The following is a 20,051-nucleotide window of genomic DNA, read 5'->3' as shown; positions in this document are numbered from 1 at the left end:
CAGACTAGAGACTCCAACAAGAGGCTGGTTATGGACACAAGGGAGATACAGGATTTTTCCCACCCCTCCCAAAAAAATCAAAGAACTTTTTCTTCTTCTTCTTCTTCTTCTTCTTCTTCTTCTTCTTCTTCTTCTTCTTCTTCTTCTTCTTCTTCTTCTTCTTCTTCTTCTTTTTTGGTACCTTATATAAATGTTTTTTTCTTTTCTAAAACTTTTTTTAATCTTTAATTTTTGCCATTATTGAAAAAAATTGTTTTCCAGTAACTTTTTTTCCTCTTATAATTTTTATTTTAGGGATACGTGAGTGTGCGTTTTTCCTTCTTTATTTGTTTTCTTTCTCTTTTTTTCTTTTTTAATTATCTTTTTGTTTTTGTTTAGCTCTACTGAACTTCTGATCTTTTTTTCTTCCTTTCTTATCCTTTTCACCTTTTCCTCTCTTTCATTCTTTATGTAACTTAATTCTTGTCCTGCACATCCTCAGATTAAACCAGTAGTTGACTATTAGACCCTATCCTCCATTGTGTACACATTTAATCCACAAATTTATTATTCAATTCAAAACATCTGAGACTTAAATTCCTTAATAGCAATACTACCTCTTTATACCTATATAATATTTTAAGCATTTTTATTTTTAAGTTTTTCACATCTACTTTATATTCCCTCCCCTTCTCTGAATACATTCACGTTCTTCTCTAAAGAGATTGTTTTCAAAACAGCATAACATAATTAATTTTTACTTTTCTATTTTTTCTGGTCTCTTTTCTTTTCCCTTTCCCTTTCTTCTTTTTTTCTCTCTCTTTACTTTCATCCTACCCAACCTATTTCCTGCTTTGAGATTAGGACTTAGTTAACTCTCCCTGTGTCTCCCAACATCAATCTATTCCTATTTGTTACCCACATCTCTCACTAACCCTAATAATTTTGGGTTTTCCAAATTCTACTTTGCGGTTCGTAGCCCATTATCATATAGTTGTTTGATGTTGAATAGATGTATCTGTTGAATTAGATTGTATCTGTAGACTATTGACTGTGCAAATTCCGACGTTGGTTGATGCTTGCCTTAAGATAGTGTTCTAGCACAAAACTGGTGCTATTTTCACCTCAAATGGGCAGAGTAAGCCGGAAAAACACAAGAAAAATGGCAAATTCGGGTATCTCAATTCCCAATCTTGATAATCGGGGGACAGAACAGATAATGAATAATCCAGAGGAGAGTTCCCAAATAGCTCTCCAAACACTGCTGGCAAACATGATAAATGTAAAGATTGAAAACATACAAAGGACTCTGTATGAGCATGATAGGAAGAGAGAGGAGGCAATCCAAAAGTTTATTCAGGAATATCATAAGAATGAAGAAGCTACCCAAAAACTGATACAGGATTTGCGAGAGCAGCTTGAGAATACTCAAAGAGAAAGGCAGGAATGGCATTAGCAGGCTGAGAACACTCAAAGAAAACTTCAGGAAGCCCATGAAAGGGAGGAAGCGAATCAAAGAGTAATACAGGAATTGAGAAAGCAGGAAGAAAATACACAAAGATCACTAAAGGCATTCATGGAATCCATTAAGAAGAGATGAAGGAAGTCAGGAAGACCACAAAGGGAATGCTGAATGGAACGAAACAAAAGGAATGGGAGTCCAAGGAAACCATAACCAATCAACTAAGTGATTTGACAATAAACGCTGAACACAAATTAAGGAAGCAACGAAGTTCATAGAAGATCTAAAACAAAGCTTCAACAAAGAGTTTGAAGCCATCAAAGCTGACCAATTAGAAGGAAAAGAGATAAAAAACAAAGTAGAAAGTCTTGACAGCAGGTTAGACCATGCAGAAGATTGAATCTCAGGGATTGAAGACAGCCTAGATATTATAGAGAAAGAACACACAACCATCCAAGACAAGTCAAGAAATATGATAGATCTATCCACCCCTTGGAAGACACCATCAGAAGGCCTAATCTAAGGATAATGGGTGTAGAGGAACACCTAGAAACAGAAGTTAATGGCCTAGGAAACTTGTTTAACAGGATCCTAGCAGAGAACTTCCCAAACATGCAAAAAGATAGGCCTATTCAGATACAAGAAGCTTTTAGAACTCCAAATAGACCAGGCCAGAATAGGACATCACACCATCACATTATAATGCACACAGGATCAATTCAGACCAAGGAAAAGATCCTTAAAGCTGTCAAGGAGAAAAGATTAATCACCTATAAAGGGAAACCAGTAAGAATCACCTCAGATTTCTCAGCAGAGACAATCAAAGCAAGAAGAGCCTGGAATGATGTATGCCATGCCCTAAAAACCAACAACTATCAACCAAGAATACTGTAACCAGCTAAACTCTCCTTCATAACTGAAGGCCAAATACAAATCTCCCATAGCAAAGAAAAATTGAAGAAATACATCTCCACCAAACCAGCCCTACAAAAGATTCTTAAAGATGTCCTACACATAGAAAACCATAAAGACCACAATAAAGGCCAAGAAACTGCACCCAAACTGAGAATCCAAGAACCATAGGCAGAACCCAGTTTTCACAGCCCCCAAGAAGGTGGATAACATGGCAGGAACTCCCAAATACCTTTCAGTCCTATCTCTTAACAATAACAGACTTAAATCTCCAATTAAGCAATATAGACTGTCTAGTTGGATTAAAAAACAAGACCCTTCTATCTGCTGCCTTCAGGAGTCACATATTGCCCATTAAAAAAAAACACATTTTCTATGTTAAAGGCTGGAACAAAATCTACCAAGCAAATGGCCCCCATAAACAGGTGGGAGTTGCAAACTTAATATCAGATAAAATAGACTTCAAATTAAAATTCGTGAGAAGAGATAACGAAGGTTGCTACATACTAATTAAGGGATCTCACCTTCAGGAGGATATTACAATTCTAAATATCTATTCGCCAAACAATGGAGCACCCAAATTTATCCAAGAAACACTACCTTCCCTCAAATCCCACATACATCCAAAGACATTAATTGTTGGGGATTTTAACACACCACTCTCCCCACTAGATAGATCAACTCGGCAAAAACTCAACAGAGAAACCGCAGATCTAAACAGCTGCATAGATCAACTAGACTTAACAGACATCTACCGAATGTTTCACCCAGCAGCATCAGAATACATGTTTTTCTCAGCAGCACATGGAACATTTTCTAAAATAGACCACATTTTAGACCACAAAGCAAACTTGTCTAAATTCAGAAACATTGAAGTTATACCTTGCATTCTCTCTGACCACAAGGGAATAAAATTAGAACTCAACACCAATAGCCACCAAAGAAAGTCTGGTATCACATGGAGGCTGAACAACACACTGCTGAACCACTAGAGGTTCATGGAAGAGATTAGAAAGGAAATTCAAATGTTTATGCTATTCAACAAAAATGAACACACAAACTACCACATCCTCTGGGACACAGCAAAGGCAGTACTCAGAAGCAAGTTTATAGCTCTGAGCCCCTACATCAACAAATTGGAGATATCTGAAACCAACAATTTAATGACACATCTAAACCTCCTTGAAAAAGAGCAGCAAGATAAACCCCAATCCAGTAGATGGAAAGAAATAACAAAAATTAAATCAGAATTAAATGAATTAGAATCCAAAAAAAAAAAAACTATAGAAAGAATCAACAAAAGAAAGAGTTGGTTCTTTGAAAAAATTAACAAAATTGACAGACCCTTAGCAAATCTTATCAGAAAAAGAAGAGAACACACCCAAATTAATAAACTCAGAGATGAGAATGGAAACATCACCACGGAAACAACCAAGATTCAGAACATTATAAGGGAATACTTCTCAAAACTTTATGCTAATAAGTTTGAGAACTTGGCAGAAAAGGACCTTTTCCTAGTAAATATTAACATGCCAAAACTAAACCAAGATGCGTTAAACCAACTTAACAGGCCCATATCAAGCATTGAAATAGAAACAGCAATAAGAGACCTCCCAGCTAAGAAAAGTCCAGGACCAGATGGTTTTACAGCGGAATTCTACAAGGCCTTCAAAGCTGAGCTCACACCAATAATCCTCCAACTCTTCAATGAAATTGAAAGAAAGAGTTCACTACTGAACTCATTCTATGAAGCCATCATAACCCTCATCCCAAAATCAGGCAGGGACTCATCAAAAAAAAGAACTCTATTCCCATTTCTTTGATGAACATTGATGCAAAACTTCTCAACAAAATTTTGGCCAATCGACTTCAACAATTCATCCAAAATATCATACACCACGATCAAACAGGATTCATTTCAGGGATGCAAAGCTGGTTCAATATACACAAATCAATTAATATTATTCATCACATCAACAGGAGCAAGAAAGAACCACACGGTTATCTCAATAGATGCAGAAAAAGCATTCGACAAGATCCAACAACCCTTTATGATCAAGGTTCGGGAAAAATTAGGAATCCAGGGAACATTCCTCAATACAATAAAGGCTGTATATGACAAACCTACAGCCAGCATTATACTCAATGGTGAAAAACTAAAGCCATTTCCTCTTAACTCAGGAACAAACAACAATATCCACTCTCTCCACTTCTCTTCAATCTAGTATTAGAATGCCTAGCTACAGCAATAAGACAAGATGCAGACATAAAGGGGATCCAAATAGGGAAAGAAGAAATAAAACTCTCCCTCTTTGCAGATGTCATGATCTTGTATTTAAAGAATCCCATAGACTCCACTCCCAAATTACTCAAGCTGATTCAAAACTTTGGCAAAGTAGCAGGTTATAAAATTAACCCCCCAAAATCAATGGCTTTTCTGTATGCCAACAATGAGAAAAGTGTGGCTGAAATTAGGAAAGCAACTCCATTTGTAATAGCCCTACAAAAAATAAAATACCTAGGAATTAACTTTACCAAAGAAGTGAAGGACCTCTAGGATGAAAACTTCAAAATCTTGAAAAAGGAAATTAAAACAGAACTTAGAAAATGGCAAAGCCTCCCATGTTCCTGGATTGGAAAGATTAACATCGTCAAAATGGCAATACTTCCCAAGGCAATCTACAAATTCAACGCAAAACCTATCAAAATTCCAACCTCATTCTTCAAGGAAATAGAAGAGGCAATCCAAAAATTCATATGGAACAATAAAAGACCCCGAATAGCAAAAACACTCCTCAACGGAAAGAACACTGCTGGAGGAATATCAATATCAAATTTCAAACTCTATTATAAAGCCATAGTAATCTGAACAGATTGGTATTGGCATAAGAACAGACCTCAGGACCAATGGAATAGAATTGAAAACCCAGAAATGAACCTACAGACCTATAGCCATCTAATCTTCGATAAGGGAGCTAAAACAATAGAATGGAAGAAAGACAGCCTCTTCAGTAAATGGTGCTGGCAAAATTGGTTAACTACTTGTAGAAAACTAAAGCTAGGTCCTTATATATCACCCTGCACCAGAATCAACTCCAAATAGATCAAAGACCTCGAAGTCAAAGCAGACACTCTGAAAACATTACAGGATGGAATAGGAGAAACCCTAGGTCTCCTTGGCTCAGGCCGAAATTTTCTGAATAGAGACCCGGAAACACAACAAATCAAAGAAAGGTTGGACAAATGGGATTGCATGAAGTTGCAGAGCTTCTGCATGGCAAAGGACATAGCTAGCAAGATCAATAGGAAGCCCACAGATTGGGGGAAGATCTTCACTAGCCATACAACAGACAAAAGTCTGATATCTAAAATATCCTTGGAACTCAAAAAATTAAATCCCCCAACAACAAATCCTAGAAGAAACAACTGCCCAATAAATAATTAGGCTAAAGACTTAAAGAGAAACTTCTCTGAAGAAGAAAGAAGGATGGCCAATAGACACATGAAGAAATGCTCAACCTCCCTAGACATAAAAGAAATGGAAATCAAACGAATATTCAGATACCACCTCACTCCAGTTAGAATGGCAAAAATCAAGAACTCTAACAACAACAGATGCTGGAGGGAATGTGGACAGAAGGGAACCTTACTTCATTGTTGGTGGGAATGTAAACTTGTTCAACCACTTTGAAAAGCAGTATGGAGGTTCCTCAAAAGTCTTCACATAGAGCTCCCTTATGACCCAGCAGTCCCACTTTTGGGCATTTACCCAAATGTTTACATACAAGACCACACTAAAGCTACCAGCACAACTATGTTTATTGCAGCATTATTTACCATAGCTAAGATCTGGAACCAACCCAGATGCCCCTCAGTAGATGAATGGATCAAGAAAATGTGGTATATATACACAATGGAATTCTATGCCTCCATCAGAAAGAATGACAGTGCCCCATTTGTTAGGAAATGGAAAAACTTGGAAAAAATCATGTTAAGTGAAGTAAGCCAGGCCCAAAGAAACATATGTCCCATGGTTTCCCTTATTTGCAATATCTAGTATATGTTTGAGTCAAGCAGAAAAGGCCAGATAATGTGATGTTAGGAAAATGAACCCTTAGATATGAATTTTAATGTTTTTTTTCATGCATTTGTTTCTAATGCATTTATAAGATTATCTCTTTGTTGCTTTGTATGTCCCTCCCCCTCAGTATAACCCCTTCTTTCAGTATATTTGATGTCAGTATAACTTGTAGAGGAGATGGGGAAAAACAAGTCGTTTAAGGATACAGTTGGACCTGTTGCAACAATGAGAAGTACAAGTTTTCATGTTGAAAAGGAGCTTTACAACGTTGGTCCAGGGGGATGGGCAGGGGGAGGTGGGAGGATTGATGGGGGGTTGGGAGGGAGGCTGGGAAGGGATGTGAAGGGTAAACAAAGGAGGAGGCTGCAATGCTTGATAAGAAATGTACGCATTATCCTGCCCATGTAATTGTAACCCCTCTGTACATTGTGTTCACACAAAAAATAAATAAATAAAAGAAAAGAAAAAAAATTAATTCAATGAAGAGAGTAGAATGATACTTTTCTCCTGGAAAGTGTTGAATATTTTTTTCAATTCATTAAAAATAAAAACTTCTTTTAACAGGCCTTTCTCACCAGTGTTATTTAGTTTTGTTTACTAGGTATTAGATTGTGTAACATTGCATCCCGAAAGCTTAAATATAACTAAAGGATATGAGAAGGTGTATAATTAAAAATTGGCTGGGTTTTCTTTTCAGTTCATTGGAGGTCTGTTCTAAACTCATGAAACTTTCCAAGTTATAGTAGTATCACATAACATTTGATAGTTCATGCTAAGGAAGGATTTTTGGATGGGTGGGACTGGTTAACCAGAAAGTTGAACCATGTGACTGGAAGTTTGCGATTCTAATATACATTGCATCAGCCTATTGTCAATGAAATAAAAGAAGGAAAAGAAGGATGAAGATAAAGGGGAGCTTCAAAACGAGTTATTGAATCCATCATATAAAAGTCTCAGCAGAAGTCCAGGAAAAAAGGAACTTTGGTCAGTCCCTTTGGTTGGCAAATCTATACTCCCACAGTATGTATCAGGAATGGAAACTACGCCAGAGAACCATGAAAGTGTTACCTTCCATTATCTCTCGTAATATTTTCCTTATCTCACCTTATATTACTTGCATAAGGGTAAATTTAGTGCTTACATCGTTTTGTACTAGTTTTCTAGTTCATGTCCAAACTAAGGCCAGGCTTATGGATAATTGTGAAGGGCACAATTTTAAAAGTCACCATCTATGAAGCCTCAATGTCATTTGAGATATTAGAAACACTTTTCCAGATTAATCTGTTTGCCAAATTATGAACACTCTTCTAAGCTTCAATTTCCCCTTCATAGGATGAGAGGAATGTCTACTTGTGTTAGAAAATAGATCAGGCTCTTGGCTTCACTTGATTAATGGCTACAACCTTTGTTCTAGACAAGAACAAAAAATCATATCTGTCTGCTTTTTAATGTATTTTGGATCAAGAATCCTAGACATCTCGTCTCAATATTGTTTCAAAACATGCCTATTTCTATTCTCTCTCCTACTTAATAAATTGGAAGTCTGTGTGAAAATAACACAATAAAGGGAAAGTAATACTACTATTTTGAAAAAGAAAACAGGACAAAGGTAGAAATGTAATAAGATAAATATTTATTTATGCCTAGCAGATGGTCTTTGAAGAGAACTCCAAAAATAATCTTTAAAATTATGAAACTGTATACCATCATGTAAAAAACCTTTCATTGTTTTCTAATTATTCTATACACATAGACATTATTCTTGTAGCCACATATTTATTCAATCAGAAAATCACTAAGTCCTAACTCACACATTTCTTCTTTTTAGTTTCTTTTTTAAAATAATTTTTATTGAGATTAAGTGATTGCATACATTCCACAAATTTTACAGTGTTGTAAGACCGTGATACTTAGTTAAAGTCACAAACACATTTTAACCTTCACAAAGCAAATTGTCGTTATCATGGTCTATATTGTTTGTGAATTCATAGACATCATTTTGATACCTACATTCAAATACAAATAAACATACTATGAAAATGTAACCAAATCCTTTACAATTGCAAATCAATTAAAACTCAGGGATTATTTGGTGGTGTAACTTACTATAATGTGTGAATCTGAAAAACCAGGGCATAAAAATATGTCATAAAAATATGCTCTGGGTAGTTAAATTTGGCTGCCCTTAAACCACATTCTGAGAAAAATGTTAACTTTTATTTTAATGAGAAATTTACAAAAAAGTAGCATGTAAACAGAACTAACTGAACATTAACGAAAATTATGATTTTATGATTAAATCTAACTTAAATCACAGAAAGTTGTTCTATATGAAGGCAAAAATGGAATTAATAGGTACATGTCTGATGTCAAAGTTATATGTATTTATCTTCCTTGAGGAGTAAGCAGTCAAATGAAATTGGCAAAGATCATTTACTTCTGTTTGCTAATCAACCTAAACTTTAGGAAAATTATAAAGAATCCTCAGGGCTGAGAATGTGGCTTAGTGGTAGAGTGCTTGCCCCTGGGTTTGATTCTTCAGCACATAAACAGAAAAAGCTGGAAATGGTGCTGTGGCTACCCAGGCTCTGCTTTCAAGTCTCAGAACTGGAAAAAAAATAATCTTCTGAATTTCCAGATGTTTAAACAAACCATATACAGTAAATACTAATGGATAAACAGTATATATTGTTTTGTCATTATGTGAATTGTATTTTAGGTCTGGGTTTTGTGTGTGTGTGTGTGTGTGTGTGTGTGTGTGTGTGTGTGTGTGTGTGTGTGTGTGTGTGTGTGTGTGTGTGTTCTATTTCTACATGTACTTAGTAGTTTTATACTTATATAGATCTGCTCAGGTTATCTTTACCAAATGCCACAGGACTGGGTAACTTAAATAACTGAAACTTAGTATCAGTTCTTGAAGTTAGAACTCTGAGATCAAAATGGATCACACTGTTAGGTTGAGCTGTGTTCAGTGCTTCTCTGACTGGCTATCACAGTGTGCGTAACTACCTTCTCACTGTGTCCTGCAAAGACTTCCTGCTGCTCATATGTCTGAGGCACCTGTTGTCTCCTCCTCTTCTAATAAGGACACCAGCACCATTAGATCTAGGAGCTATCTTCATTAACTCATTTTGCCTCCATGTCCTAAACGACTCAGTTTCCAGATACTATCATGTTAGGGATAAAGACTGAACTTACAGATTTTGATGGAAAACAATTCAAGCCACTGTAACACAGCATAAATAACACGGGTTTTAATCCAAAATCTGTTCAATTAGAAAGAATTAGGATCTGAGATGAGATTCAGGTTAATACTTTCTTGTCATGCTTAAAGCCACGGATGTGATCCCCATGTGAATAAATGAATGAATGAATATTTAAATAATCAAATGTAGAACTGATTTACATTTTGGTAGACTAACTTTAAAAACTATGATGGTTTATTTTAAATATAAATTATAAATTATATAACTATAGTATAATTTATATTACATATTAGATATTTATATAAATACATTTTATAAAAACATGTTTAATATATAAATTCTAGAATTACTTTATATATGATAAATCACTTCAGTTTCTTTTATATTCTTATTGCTATCAGAAAGGGAGCATGAGTAATCTATAAATTCCTAATTGAGAATAAATAATATTTTATAAAATTCATTTAATTTGAACAGAATTACAGAGCAATTAAGAAATAATGGCAGAATTCCAGCTACCTGTTTACTTATTGCTAATTTTATAATTCTGCCAGGAATTTTAAGCAAGAAAGTTAGAATTCCATTAAATTCATATTAGATGGTGGAATACAATTAAGTCCATAGTAATACTGAATAGTTAAATTAGAAGCAAAGACAATAACAACAGATCTAATTAATAACAACGTTAATGATTCTGAGATAATATTACTATTCTCATAGTAACATCTACACCTCCCAATTAAAATTATGAGTTTTTTTAAAAAGGTTTATTTTCAGATTTATAACAGGGTAGGTGAAGTGAACCCTATATGCGAGGCCCACATGGATAAATGAGTCTGATTAGTTTCAAAGCAGAAACCAGTAGTAAGAACTTAGTAAGACAAATCAGTTGTCAGTTGAAAAATTGCTCTTGATATTGTATTTTTAGGCTTATCTCCCAGATGATAATTGATAAGTTAAAGAGCATTTGAATTGTACATAATAAAATATGAATGCTAGAGTTAGAATGCTTTGGTGCTCATTCTTCTTCCCAAGACCCCTTTAAAAGAAACCCAGCAATCTAGCATTTTCATGAAAATCCTTTGCATATACCATGATTGGATTGCCATTTATTTTCAGCACAACCCAGAAACTGAACAGATGGTAGACTTATCAGCACTGTGAGTCTGAGAGCTGCACTCACTTGCAGTAACTTAAGACAAAGGTTAGCTGTCTAAAGAGATTTTTCACAAGTTTTGTGCAAACCTGTATGCTATTCATATTTTACAGAAAGTGAACTGTTGTACCCACTAATACTATTGACCTGTCACTTGGAAATTCTTCCCAATATGTACAAGATGTTTTGGCTTAGCAAGTGAAAGATTAGGCTTTCATATAGTAACCTACAGAAACTGTAACTCCTAGAAGATCATATCTTTTAAAATAAAAGCAAGTTGCATAAAGGAATGTATTCGGATGTAACATAGAAATCCTAAGATAGTATAGACATGCTGGTACTGTCTGACAGTTTAAGAGATTTATGGCTAAATAAATTGTATCCAAAAGAAAATCATTCCCATGTAATAAAGAAGGACCCGAAGTCCTAGAGAAGTACAAGATGACCTCTCTAACACACAGATGAATTTTCCATTTTTGAAAGGCATGTGTGATTCTAACTCATACGTATATTAATGTATGAGTAAGGATACTAATGTATAAACTCTGCATCAGTTTACAACTATGATGCTGCTCATCGCTGAGATAGGTCCATATAGGAAGGAGTGTGAAGGAAAGAGAGCGATCATATGATGACTTGCTTCAATTGCATCTGTGTGAATGAAGTTCTTCATGGCTTCATGGCTTCCTGTGGAAGAGCTCAGCTGTCTCTGCCATGAAAAAACATCTGTGATGATATTGCTATTGTCTACCTTCATGAAATCCCCGCTGTGAAAGAAAAATAGGGCTAAAGATTATTTCAACAAAATGCAAAGAGAAAAGAGAATTCATTGTATATACCATGGAATTGAGAAAAATATGGGGAGGTGGGTGATGATGCTGAAGGGATGACATAGATCAAGACCCATTACATACATGAACTGCTGCTTTGTTACATGTCAGAAATATTTAATATATAAGCCAAAAGAAGGGAGGGAGGGAGTGGCTTTGGAGGCATGGGTGGGAATGTTGAAAGGGGCAATACTGATCAAGACAGAGTTTTCATAAACTCCTTTGTTGAATGGCAACTTCTTTTTACAACTACTGATAGATAATAAAAATATTCAGCAAGTAAATACAAAACAAAACCTTAACACTAAATTCCATCTTGTTCTCTGAGTGAGGGCTGATGATGGAACATTACTTCCGTGATTGGAGGTTTATGTGACAAAAGAATGTCACCTTTCTTTTGATTGTTAAACTCTCCTCAAAATTACATATCCCACACAGCTGTCTATTAGCCATTTTCTCCTTTATACTTGGACACACACTTCCTTTATCCTTTAGTTACACCTTCTATTAAGATTATTCCTTTGATGAAAAGCACAGGGAGAAACAATTTATATAGGATAAAAGTCAGCTGAAGCCAGGGCTGGTGGCTCATGTCTGTAATACTAGCTATTCAAGAAGCTGAGATCTGAGGTTCCAAGCCAGCCTGAATAGGAAAATCCTTGTTATTCCTATCTACAACTAACTAGCAAAAAAAATTGCTGAGAGTTGAGGAGTGACTCTAGTTGTAGAGCAGCAGCATTGATTGATGTCCTGATTTCGGCACTGATCGCCTGATTTCAAGCGCAAGCGCGCGCGCGCACACACACACACACACACACACACACACACACACACACACACACACACACAGCATCAAGCGAACTTCCTAAACAGAAATTTCTACTAAATTCTGAGATATGCAGTAAAATATTTAAAAAATTCCAAGTTTACTACTATTTGGATTATATCTCTATCTGTTTAAAATTATAAGAATTTTAGAACGAAAGTATTATGCTATCAGTTTTTTAAATGATATTTATTAAAGGGCTGGAGATGTGGCTCAAGTTGTAGAATATTTGTCTTATAGTTGTAAGGCTCTGAGTTCAAACTCCAACTGGTTTCTGATATTAAACTTATAGCTCATTTAATATTTCTACTTGTCTTTTCATTTATTAATGTGGATAGTCAGATTGTCTTTAATCTGTCTCCATGAGGACTCTGAGAATCAGATTGCTACCATGCTAGCTGTGAGAGTTTTTGAGAAAAACTAAGAGTGTGATGATAAAAATTGAGATGATTTCATTGTCACAACCTGTAACCAGAGATTGAATCCTTTGGTTTTGTTCAGTACAGGAAGGACTTACACTGCCACAATAAGATCTGATGAACAGCACTTAAAACTTGACTCACCCTCCAAGACTAGAAATATATTTTGTATTAGTGATGAAACATGACTAATAAAATTGGGAGGTAATTAATCAATATGTGCTCCTTAGTCCAGTTGTAGAACAGAATGAACAATAATGGCACTGTGTGGATTAATTACTAAGAATATTAAAGAAGTAAGAATGGCTTGGCTCACAGCCTAACAAACATTCAGCTGAGGAATCCAAAGAAAAATATTCCCTTAATGCCCATTTACAATTGTTTGATTAAAATCAAGGTGATAAATATCTGTTTATTGCAATTTGGAAGACAAGGGAAAGCCACAAAACAACCTTGGTTGTAGAGTAAACAAAATTTCAATTACAATGTAGTTCCAATTACAAGCTAACTTCTTTCCGAGAGGCTCCACTTCTAAAAGCATCACAGACTACTAATCAGACACTTAAGTACATAGGTTTGAGTGGGGTGTGAGGTAAGAGATTAAGTTCTTAACTCTAACAGGTACCAAAATAAGAAGGCAAAGCATGTCATCTAGATAACATTATATTTACTGTGCATATATCTATATGATAGATATATATATAATGTAAACATAGAATTACTATATTTAAATAAAATGGCCATATACATTTATGCATTTATAAATAAAAGAATGCCTTCAATAATGCATTGTTAGCAATAAAACATTCAGTGAAGAGAAAGTTTTTGTGTAGAAGGAAATTTTCCCCAAATAACTTATAATTTGGTTTAATTAATCCTGATCTCACTCTTCACTTCACAGGTCAATGGTACTTAACTGCCAGTAATCACACTCATGGCTCAAGATTAAGGGATAAAGTTACAGAGTAAACTTTTATTTGTCAAGACTTGGACTTGAACATTTTTACCTACATTTTAGCTCCAGGGAGATGTCCAAAGGTCTGTCATGGTTTTCTCCTACCTTAGAACTATTCCAGGGCTGAGACAACTGTTCAAGGAACATATGTCTAAATATTTACAGGTCACATGTACTAGACAGTATTTTCTACTTTCAGTGGCTACCTATAAGAAAAAAAACCATAATAACAATAATTAGATAGTTTGTAGGACTAGATACAATGGCTCAAAACTGCAACTTACTAAACTTGGGAGGCAGACAATGGGGGAAATCAAGGTTTTAGGCCAGCCAGAAAAAACAAAATCACAAGACTCCATTTCCACAGCTGGCTGAGCACAGCGGAGCACATCTGTTATTTTAGCAACTGAGGGGAAGCAAAAGTGTGAGGATTGAAGTCCAGGTGATTCTGGACATAGAGATCTGATCTCATAGAGAAAAATTAAAATAAAAAGGCCTGGCTGTGTCATTTGAGTGGTAGAGTACTTACCTTGTAAATGCACGCCCTGATTTTCAAACTCCAATACCAACAGCTTTTTGCTAGTTAATTAGAGGTAACAGTTTCAAGGACGTATCTGTCAGGACTGGCTTTGAATTGAAATTCTGAAGGCCCAACATCTGGATAGCTAAGCTTATCAGCATGAATCACAGTCCTCAGATTTCTGTATACATATTTCTAATATATTTCCCTAATTATGAATAATGATTTGCTATCAGTTCTCTGTGAGGATGACTATCATTGAAATTGACAGCATACTAATATCCCCTTTTAAGTGTGAAAAAATAGCCCCTGGGGATTAGGCCAGCAAATATGATGACAGGACATAAAAATACTAATATCATTACTTCTAGCAGATTTATTTCCTGATGGTGTCTAACACTCCTTTCTTTGCCAGCAGTTTCCAAGAGTATTCTTCTCTGCATAGCTTCATGCACTTTCCTAATAATCTTCTAATGATAAAAAGAAATATAATGTAACTTGCCTTTCTCTTATTCCTATCCTAAGTCTTTTGATATAATTCACATACGTTTGGCTAGTGTGATCATTTCACCATATGATAGTGTTTTTTTTTCCCTCATTGTCTTTCTCATTTGCTGGTATCCATTTTATTTGTATAGTCTAGATGCTTATTTCATCAGTTTCTGTGAATGAACATTTCTTCTTTCAACTATAAATATCATTAGTTTATGTAATTAAATTTAAATATGTTGGAGTGTAGACTTGCACCATGACTAGGGGAAAATATTAATATAACTATAGTATAAATAATATAAATAGAAAATTGCCATCTTATGTTTGGATTTATTTTGGTTCAATCTTTTTTCAATCACTCTGTGTGATGTTATACTTAAAACTTATTTTCACCTTGGGAATTTCTGAGTAGTATGCCTTATGAGACTGACATATAGTTCTTGACATATATTCCTCTTCCCAAATCACCATTTTTAATCTTTTATTTATTTTTATTTTTGTTTCCATATATATTTTTATTGTAAAAATACTGCACAGAGGAGTTACAGTTACATGAGTAGGGTAATGAGTACATTTCTTATGGAGCATTGCTAACTTCTTTGTTTTTCCCCTACCATCCCTTCCCTCCCCACCTCCCCAACTCCTCCCTCCGCCCGCACCCCCAAATTGTAAAGTTCGTTTTCAACAGTGTCTTATACATCTCATTGTTACAATGGGTGAACCTGTATCCTTATTTAAGCATTTCGTTATATCCCTTCCCCCCCCATTATTAAAATATATATACAAGATGCAGGACATTGGAATCAGATGCAGTGAAAACAGGGGTTATACCGTGGGGGAGGAACATACAAAAGCAACAAGAAAATCACATAGTGCATTATAAGTATGTTAAAAAACAACAGCAAGAAAGAAAAAAACACTTGTATTCCTGTCTTGGGCTTCATTTAGCTTAACATCATCTAGAAACATAGGTCCCATGGTTTCCCTTATTTGCAATAACTAGTACATGTCTACGATGAGCAAATAAAGTCAAAGATATGTATATATTTTTATTCTTTATATTTTCATTTCTGTTTATTGTAAAATTAATAACTTTTCAATTTTTATCTTACAAATTCCCTATTTGATTGTAACTAATTAACAAATATCCTTGCTTGATTTTCTTCTTTAAAGACTTGATATTTATTCATTTTAAAGGAGATGCCTTTCAAAGACATTCTATTATTAATACATAATTACTTTTTCATATGTTCATTATAAAAATACTGTACAGGAGTTCCGGGAGGAGAAGCGGAGGAGAAGCTGGAAGCTAAACAAGGTCTCGCATAGAAAGTAGTTTTAGAGTTCCAGTGAACAGTCCTAAGCCAGAGAATCACACCAAGTGTGCCATCACAGAACAGAGAGTTAGGCCAGAGAGAGAAAATACAGGCAGGGAGACAGCCCTGAGCACTTGCCAGCAGCCGCCGCCGCGGTGGCAGTGGTGGCGGCGGCGACTGCAACGGCCATACCTGAATCACAGAGAGTCCAGGAAGAAGGAGCCAGATGAGGCAGGAGAGCAGATTCTACTTAACACCAGCAAGAACCGACAAGGAGCAGACATCTTCATCCTGCAGTTCGGCACAGACCAGAGACGATCCAGGAACCAAGACTGGGCGTGAGTACAAGCCCGACGTCCTCACTCCTTCTCAGGGAGCAGAGGAGAGAAGGCCACCCCCCACCCCCAGTACCGGAGATCTCCATATTGGATACCAACAAAGCTCTGCAGAGCTGCTAGCTCCAACTCAGGCCCTGGAATAAATCTAGAGTCATCTAGCAGGTCAAAAGAGACTACCTGACCTGCCAGACTCAGCTCCACCCAGGGAAAAGTCACCCAGCTCAGGCGCCAGCCCCAGGAGTGACTTTCTTCACCGGGTAATCAGAGCAAGAGGCTGCACCTCCCTTTAGCAACCTCGACAATCAAATGAAATTCAGTAAACAGAAACCCTGAGAGTGGCTCCAGGCTGGGCTCTGTGAGTTTCTCACAAACCAGCCCCCCGAGAAAAGCTATTATTTGCTGAAAGGCCTCAAGTCTACCCACAACCTAGACTCATCACAGCATCTCCAAACTCAAGGAAAAAGCCATCTCCTCCCATTGAACTAACCTGGGAGGAGGATCGCAGAGCATTTTTCTGCCTGTTCAAAGAAACTGACTTAAGTAACCAACCAAGCCACAGGAACATAAGCAGGCCAGAGACTCCAACAAGAGACTGGTAATGGACACAAGGGAGACACAGGATTTTTCCCACACCTCCCAAAAAAATCAAAGAACTTTTTTTTTTGTTGTACCTTTTTAAAAAAATTTTTTTTTCTAAAATTTTTTTTTTAATCTTTAATTTTTACCTTTTTTGAAAAAAATTGTTTTCTAGTAATTTTTTTTCCTCTTAGAATTTTATTTTAGGGGTATAAGTGTGTGCGTTTTTCTTCCTTTTTTCTTGTTTTTGTTTTGTTTTGTTTTGTTTTTTGTTTAGCTCTACTGAACTTCTGATCTTTTTTCTTTCTCTCTTATCCTTTTCACTGGTTCTTCTCTTTTGTTCTTTATGTGGCTTAATTGCTGTTCTGCACATCTTCAGATAAACCCGTAGTCAATTATTAGACCTTATCCCCCATTGTGTACACACTTAATCCACAAATTTATATCTCAATTCAAAACCTCTTAGACTTAAATTCCTTAATAGCAGTACTACCTCTTTATACCTATATAATATTTTAAGTATTTTTATTTGTAAGGTTTTTACATCTCCTTTATATCCCTCACCTTCCCTCATTATATTCATCTTCTTCTCTGAATAGCTTGTTTTCAATCTGTATAATATTATTAATTTTTACCTTTCTATTTTTTCTGGCCTCTTTTTGTTCCCTTTCTCTTTCTTCTTTTCTTTATCTCTCTACTTTCATCCTATCCAACCTATTTCCTGCTTTGAGATTAGGACTTAGTTAACACTCCCTGTGCCTTCCCACATCACTCTATTCCTATTTTTTACCCACATCTCTTCTTAAACCTAATAATTTCTGGTTTATTAAATTCTTCTTTGAGGTTTGTAGCCCATTAATATATAGTTGTTTGATGTTGAATAGATGTATCTGTTGAACTAGATTGTATCTGCAGACTATTGAGTGTGCAAATACAGACTTTGATTGATGCTTGCCTTAAGATAGTGTTCTAGCACAAAAATGGTGTTAATTTCATCCTAATGGGCAGAGTAAGCTGGAAAAACACAAGAAAAATGGCAAGTCCGGGTATCTCAACTTCCACTCATGATAACCAGGAGACAGAACAGATAATGAATAATCCAGAGGAGAGTTCCCAGATAGCTCTACAAACACTGCTGGCAAATGTGATGAATGAAAAGACTGAAAACATACGAAGGACTCTGTATGAGCATGATAGGGAGAGAGAGGAGGCAATCCAAAAGTTTATACAGGAATATCATAAGAATGAAGAAGCTACCCAAAAACTGATGCAGGATTTGCGAGAACAGCTTGAGAATACTCAAAGAGAAAGGCAGGAATGGCAGAAGCAGGCTGAGAACACTCAAAGAGAATTACAGGAATTGCACGAACGGGCAGAAGCTAATCAAAGAGTAACACAGGAATTGAGACAGCAAGATGAGAATACACAAAGATCACTAAAGGCATTCATGGAATCCATTAACAAAGACCTGAAGGAAGTCAGGGAGACCACAAAGGGAATGCTGAATGGAAACCAACAGAAGGAATGGGAGTCCAAGGAAACCATAACCAATCAACTAAGTGATTTGAGAATAAACACTGAACACCAAATTAAGTAAGTAAAGAAGTTCCTACAAAATCTAAAACAAAGCTTCAACAAAGAATTTGAAGCCATCAAAGCTGACCAACTAGAAGGAAAAGAAATAAAAAACAAAGTAGAAAGTCTCGACAGCAGGTTAGACCATGCAGAAGATCAAATCTCGGGGATTGAAGACAGCCTAGACATTATAGAGAAAGAACATACAACCGTCCAAGACAAATCCAAGAAATATGAAAGATCTATCCAACACTTGGAAGACACCATCAGAAGGCCTATTCTAAGGATAATGGGTATAGAGGAACACCTAGAAACAGAAGTTAATGGTCTAGGAAATTTGTTTAACAGGATCCTAGCAGAGAACTTCCCAAACATGCAAAAAGATAGGCCTATTCAAATACAAGAAGCTTTTAGAACTCCAAATAGACAAGACCAGAATAGGACATCCCACCATCACATTATAATGCACACAGGATCAATTCAGACCAAGGAAAAGATCCTTAAAGCTGTCAAAGAGAAAAGATTAATCACCTATAAAGGGAAACCAGTAAGAATCACCTCAGATTTCTCAGCAGAGACAATCAAAGCAAGAAGAGCCTGGAATGATGTATGCCATGCCCTAAAAACAAACAAGTATCAACCAAGAATACTGTAACCAGCTAAACTCTCCTTCATAACTGAAGGCCAAATAAAAAACTTCCATAGCAAAGAAAAATTGAAACAATACATCTCCACCGAACCAGCCCTACAAAAGATCCTTTAAGACATCCTACACATAGAAAACCAACAAGACCACAATAAAGGCCAAGAAACTGCACCCAAACTGAGAATCCAAGAACCATAGGAAGAACCCAGTTTTCGCAGCCCCCAAGAAGGTGGACAACATGGCAGGAACTCCCAAATACCTCTCAGTCCTATCTCTTAACGATAACGGACTGAACTATCCAATTAAGCGACATAGACTGTCTAGTTGGATTAAAAAACAAGATCTTTCTATCTGCTGCTTTCAGGAGTCACATCTTGCCCTTAAAAACAAACACATTTTCAATGTTAAAGGCTGGAACAAAATCTACCAAGCAAACGGCCCCCATAAACAGACGGGAGTTGCAATCCTAATATCAGATAAAATAGACTTCAAATTAAAATTTGTGAGAAGAGATAAAGAAGGTCGCTACATACTAATTAAGGGATCTCTCCTCCAAGAGTATATTACAATTCTAAATATATATTCGCCAAACAACGGAGCACCCAAATTTATCCAAGAAACTCTACTTTCCCTCAAATCCGACATAGATCCAAAGACATTCATTGTTGGGGATTTTAACACACCACTCTCCCCACTAGATAGATCAACTCGGCAAAAACTCAACAGAGAAACCGTAGATTTAAAGAACTGCATAGGTTAACT

The sequence above is a fragment of the Dipodomys merriami genome, unplaced genomic scaffold (genome assembly GCF_024711535.1).
Source record: "Dipodomys merriami isolate MVZ:Mamm:240054 unplaced genomic scaffold, mDipMer1.0.p SCAF_17, whole genome shotgun sequence".
Lineage (NCBI taxonomy): Eukaryota > Metazoa > Chordata > Mammalia > Rodentia > Heteromyidae > Dipodomys > Dipodomys merriami.
This window is presented reverse-complemented; position numbering follows the sequence as displayed.